The sequence below is a fragment of the Ursus maritimus genome, assembly GCF_017311325.1.
Source record: "Ursus maritimus isolate PB19 chromosome X unlocalized genomic scaffold, ASM1731132v1 scaffold_X1, whole genome shotgun sequence".
Classification (NCBI taxonomy): domain Eukaryota; kingdom Metazoa; phylum Chordata; class Mammalia; order Carnivora; family Ursidae; genus Ursus; species Ursus maritimus.
Window position 1 is genome coordinate 71,032,246 of NW_024423319.1, and position 5,878 is coordinate 71,038,123.

The 5,878-nt window shown below is 56.0% G+C and overlaps 1 long non-coding RNA gene across 1 annotated transcript; it reads left to right on the plus strand.

Moving 5' to 3' along the window:
* The first annotated feature begins 3,751 nt into the window (after positions 1 to 3,751).
* Positions 3,752 to 4,606, plus strand: LOC121100775. The gene is made up of 3 exons (XR_005832592.1): positions 3,752 to 3,810; positions 3,961 to 4,081; positions 4,429 to 4,606. It is a non-coding gene; the product is annotated as an uncharacterized LOC121100775 (long non-coding RNA).
* Positions 4,607 to 5,878: the final 1,272 nt, after the last annotated feature.

Here is a 5,878-nt window from a genome sequence, read left to right on the forward strand (position 1 = left end):
GAGGTCAGCCAGTGAGGGATGGAGTAGTAGACAGTCCAAACCTTGGTCTTCTCCATCCAGGGCTGGGCTGAAGTGGTGTGAAAGGCAACCTTGCCACTGAGCTGGGCTCCTGCCTTGGGAGATGGGAGTTACTAAGAAACCAAGAATTCCGAGAGAGAGACACATGAGAGCAAGCTAGAGTTAGTTCATCAGGGATATTTGGGACCTTTGTGGAGCTGCAGAGGCCTTCCCGCCCTGGGCAGCTTTGTCCGTCGCCCAAGCAATGTTTCATCAAAGCAGCCTGGGATGGGGCATGGGAGCACAGGCCAACAGTGGCAGAAGGGGCGGGAGCCCCGCAGGCCCCTAGTCCCAGCGCAGAGCTAGCTGTGGCTCTGAGAACAGCGCAGCCAGGTCTATCCTGGGGTGGGTTCTGACCAGCGGCAGAGGCTTTGCTGTGGCCGGAGCTGCTCCCGAGCAGAGAAGCCTCTCTGTGCCAGGCACTCTGCTGGGCTCTTTGAACTGAGGGCCCCTGAGTTTTCCCTCCAGCCTTGCGAAGTGGGCCGGAGGATCCTTCTCATGTAACCCATAAGGAAACCGAGGTCCTGAGAAGAGAGCAGCCTGAGGTCCCAGGGCTCTTGAATTGCCGAGCCAGGATTGCGAGCTGGGCTGTGCTTCGTCCTTAAGCCTGGCAGCCCTGGGCACTGGAAAGCCAGCCCTGGTTTCTGTGCCGATGTCTGACCTGTCCAGGCTGGGCCAGCGGTCTGGCGGCGCGCGCTCGCCGGGAGGAGGGGCGCGGGCTGCCAAGATGGAGAGCTGTGTGTGTTTGCGTGTCTTTTTGTGGGCGTGTGTGTGCCTGTGTGTTTCTGTGTGTGTGTCTCCCAGCGGCTGTTCTGCTTCCTCAGCAAGCCTTTCCCTCCCCCTTCCACTTCGTTTCTCTTTCTTCTTCTCCTTATTCCTCATTGTCGTCTTCTTTTTTTTAATGAGACTTAATTAGCGTCGAGTTCCTCCTCTGGCTCCCTCTCCGCCCCCTCCCCGCCCCTGCCCTCCCCTCCCTCCTCTCCCTTTTTCCCGAGGTACAGGCCAAGCGATCTGACAAATGCACTTGAGAACAAAGCGCCAGGCTAATTCGGGGCCTGCTCAGGAAGCAGGAGCTGAGCTGAGATAATGGGTCTGAAATAGCCCAGCATGATTATGCTTCCTCAGCCTGTGGCCAGGCGGGTGCAGGCTCAGGCCGGCAGGCGGGTGGCAGGTGGATGGCGGGCGCCGGACGCTGCTTGCCTATGTCCTGCCGGTGGGAGCATGCCAAGTCCTGAGCCCTTCCTTAAAAGCTCTCCAGATGCTCTGGGTTGTGAGGGCTGTGCTTCTGCACCCACGTCAGTCCTCTTCTGGCCCTTCCGGGAGCTGCTGCTATCCCTCCTGGAAGCCTACAGACCCCAGCAGGGACAATCCTGGGTCAGCAAGGGCCAGACACTCGACCACAGTTGCCCGGTGGGCTTATGGCCACGCTGTGTCAAGAGTCCAAGAGGCCAGGCCCCCTGCCCTAAGTCCTCCTTTCTTGGTCTGCCGTCCCCGAACCAGCTTGGTGGGAGAGGAGTGGGAGGGATAACACGGAGCAGGGTTTGGGCCTCCAGGCAGGGCCCCGCTAGGAACTTGAGTACTGGGGAGAGACGGAGCTCCCCCCTTCAGATGACCAGAGAAGAAGGGGAAGCTGGGTCTGTTCTGGCATCCGAAGCAAGACAGGACATTGGCATGGTGCCCACCAGAAGGGTAGGTTCAGATGTCACTTGGATATCCTCTGCCTCGGCTTCCTGGAGTTTGTCCAGAGCTTGAAGCCAGACTGCGGGAGGAACAGTCAGAAGGATAGGCCCAGGATGAGCAGGAATTACTTCCTGCAGGCTGCTGGCTCATCCCATCATCTCCCTGCCCCTGCTGCCATGCCTTCATCCTCATCCAGACATGGCCTGGAGCCCTGCAATCAGAACAGTCATGGATCTTTATTCCCTGGCCTGATCGTTAAGTGCGCCACCTTTCCCAGACCCAGCAACCAGTGAGCTATGTGTGGACATGTGTCCATTTTGCCTCATTCATCCAGACAATATGCGTTTCTGAAGCTCCTCCTAGCACCAGGCTCAGAGCCAGGCCATGAGGACTCAGGCAAATTGGACAGAGGCCCTGCTCTTAGGGGCCCTTAGTCTGGGGGCAGTGACACACAAAAGCAAGAGATAGAGTGCGGTGTGATCTGTCTGGTGGCAGTCGGAGTCCAAGAAGCCGTGGGAGGAGCTGAGAGGATATCAAGGGCAGGGGGTCAGGGAAGGCTTCGCAGAGAAGGTGACATTTGAATAAAGTCGAAAGACGAATAGGGCTCCGCCAGGGTGAAGATGGAGGGGCTAAAGTTTGGCTCCATTCAAGGCATAGGGGAGCTGGCGTGTGAAGTGCTAAACACATGCGTTCTAATGTTCTAGTGATCATTGACAACCTTGGGGTCCTGGGGCTAGAAGGAGGCAGAGGAATGGGAACTGCCAGGTGGGGCAAATGGGCCCCAGTTGCATGCAGTCCTGGAGGGCCACCACCTACTGTTCCTGCCCCACGGTGATCCGACCTAACACAGGACCAAGGGTTCTCTCCTCAGACCTACAGCACTAATCTCTCTTACCCTTGATCAGAACTCAGCCCTAACCACACTGATGGAAACCAAACCTCAGCCCTTGTCTCCTGTTCTCCAAACAGAACCCCAGGCCTCATACCTTTGGTTTTCATTTTGAACTTTATTTCTGACCCCCTTGTGCCAGCCTGCCCTCAGCCCTGAATCACTTTCTAGCCACCAGGACTCCAGAGATGGCCTTCCCGTCTACACGTTTGCTTCAGACACGGCCGTCTGTGGAGTGAGCAGACCACCTCCCTTTGGTGTTTTTCCATCTCTTGAACTGTTCCAGGACTTAATATAACCATCCTAGCTTTTCCTGTAGCAAGGTCTCTATAGGAGCCCAGTCCAGGCTTTCTGAGCCTGCATGAGAAAACTCAGACTATCTCCCAGAGTCACCATGTATGGTTGCTCACGTTGTGAACTGCACAAGGGTGTCTGACTGAGGGTGTGAGTGGGGACTGACATCTGGCCTGCCTTCTGTTTACCAATCTTGGGCAAACTGGTGCAGGCTGTGTCTGCCAACAGGGGGTGCCCTTTTCTAATTAGCACAAAGGTACTGGACTAATGGGAGGGGCCCTGACTCCCCTCTCCCGTGTCCCATCCCCATCACGGAGCCCTGGACGAAGGGGACTGCAGTTGATGAACTCTGCAAGGCCCTCCCGGCTGAGAAACCTAGGTTTGTGAGCTGCAACAAGTATCTGGTGAGTGGAGCCAGCTCCGGGACAGAGGCTGTTCCGGGCTGTGCAAAGGGACTGTGTGTGAGGATTAGTGAGAGGAAATGAAAATTGGGGATGGCCCTCAGGGGAATTGACTGCAGATGATGTCAGAGAGGAGGCTGCCTCCTGGAGAGCAAGGGACCCGAACGGCTGCAGAAACAGGGGAAGGCGTGGGAAGGAGGGAGCTCCCCCCACTGTCCCCAGCAGCTAGGCAGGCTGCCACCTTCAAGGCCCAGGTCCCAGTCAGCCCACCTGTTTTTCTGACCCCTAGCTGCCTCCTAGCTCTCCCGGCGCCTTGGGAACTAAGGGGGCACATTCCTGCAGAAGGCCTCCAAGCACCCAGAGCGGGAAGGCAGGGAGGAGGGAATCATTAGGACAGAGTTTTACCTCCTGACTGCACTTTTCACAGCCTGCAAAAGGATTTGCTCTTCCAAACGTGTTCGTTATAGATTCTCTTGGCCATATCGCAAGGTGGGTATCATCACTGCCATTTACAGATGAGGAAACTGATGCTCAGGGAGCTAGGAAGTGACCTATCTAGACTCATTGAGCTAGCAAGTTGTAGAACCTGTATTTGAACTCCATTCTGCTCAGGCTTTTCCCATTTCACCCCACCGCCAGCCATGGGCAAGAGCCGAAGGCCAGGTGTTCCATGTTGATGATTTCAAAAACTCACAACACTCTGTTTGGGCATGATTGCCTCCATTTTCCAGATGAGGAAACCTGAGGTCGCACACAGCTGGTAAGTGGCAGAGTTGTCAGGGATGGCCTTGGAGGGGGCAGGGAGCAGGAGTGTTCTAGAGAAGGAAGGAGGAAATGCATGTGTGCATGTGTGTAGGCGTGTATGTGTGTAGGTGTGTAAGCATGTTGGGCCAGGGGCCAGGAGGCATCATGGAGCGCTCATGCCAGCTGAGCAGGGGAACAGAGATGGGAGGCCCCAGGTAGAAGTGGCTTTGGGATGGGTGGAGAGGGGCGTGGGTAGTATGTGGATCTGGCTGTGTGGCTAGAAGGTTGTACCCTGGAGAAGGGCAGGCTCCGTGTATCGCGATGTTGCCCCGAGTGTGAAAATAGCTCTTTCTTCTTTTTCAGGGACGGCTTTCTCTCCAAGGCTCTGCCACTGCCTGCCCCCCTCTACTCTCTATGGGGGCTTTGCCTGGTCCCCAGCTGGAGCCCCCAGCCCTGCTCCCTAATTCCAGCGGGGCAGGCAGCATGCCCGCATGCCCAATTGATTCTCCCAGCACACACAGGTAATTCATCTCAGCTTCCCTTTCAGACCCCTACCCCCAGATGTGCGGCCTTCCCAGCAGCCAGAGGCCAGCTCACCCCACCCACATCCCCGGCCAGCTGCAGCCCCTTATTTCCCAGGGAAGAGAGAACTAATAAAGGACGGTCTCTGAGCCACAGCCCTCCCCCCCATTCTTTCTTGCCACAGCCGCCCCATAAAACTGAGGGGAGAGATATAAAGGGAGCAAGTGTGAGTGGAGATAGAGTTTCCATGTGAGGAGGGAAGTGGAAAGGTGGGGATGTGTGGCTAGGGCTGGGACAAGAGTGGGCCAAGGCTGGGGCCTGAGCAGACATGGAAGTCGCCATTAACAGTCACCTTGGCCGCTGTGCCAGCTCCTAAAGAAAGGAGAAAGGTCATACGGGTCTGCAACAGATGGTGGTGGTGAACATGCCAAAGGTGGTAGGCCCAGTGTGGGCGCCCAGGAGGGGTAATCCTGAGAGCATCCTTTCTGCCTTTCCCTTCAGTTCTCTGACCTGTCCCGGAACATGGCAGGAGATTCTCAAGCCCTGACTCCCAAGCCTAGCTGCACGCTGACCCAGACTGACTTTGGTCTGCTCCTTTACTCTTCTCCCCAGGCCTCAGTCTCTTGGACTGTGGAATGGACTCTGCCAGATACCCTACAAATCTGAGTTAAGACAGGATGTGCTATTGGCTGTGCCCCATGGGAATTCATGGAAGCCCCTTGTTCCTCACCTCTTAGGTGTGGCAGAGCCCTTGGGAGAAGGTAGGGTCTTACAGGTGTATGCGCCAGGTGCTCTGGGATGGGCGGAGTCTGAACTCTGCAGGAGGTATGCCCTTTCCCAATGTGTCCAAGAGAAAGAGGGGGGCAAATCTTAGGATGTGAAACCCTCCCCACTTGTGGAACTCCTGGTCTAAGATTTATTCATTTATTCAATTCAGCAATTACTTATCGAGAACGTTCCATGTGCTAGCCACTGTTGTAGGCACTGGGGATGGAGCAGTGAACACAACGCACAAATCCCTGTCCTCAAGGAGCTAACATTACAGTGGGGACAGAGAGCGACAATAAGCAGGTAACTCCTCTTCTGTAAACCAGAGGTTGGGAGATGGGGGTAGGAAGTAAGACTGGGGCTCTGGACCACGCGAGGGCCTCTCCTCCCTGCTATTGCTCTCAGAAAGGAGCCCTAAACCCTTCTCCCACAGAAGCTCCTTTGCCAGCACTGGGCCAGTTTGGACTGGGTTCAGGATATAAGGGTAGGACGTAGTGGCCAATCCCTTCTGTCTAGATCCTAG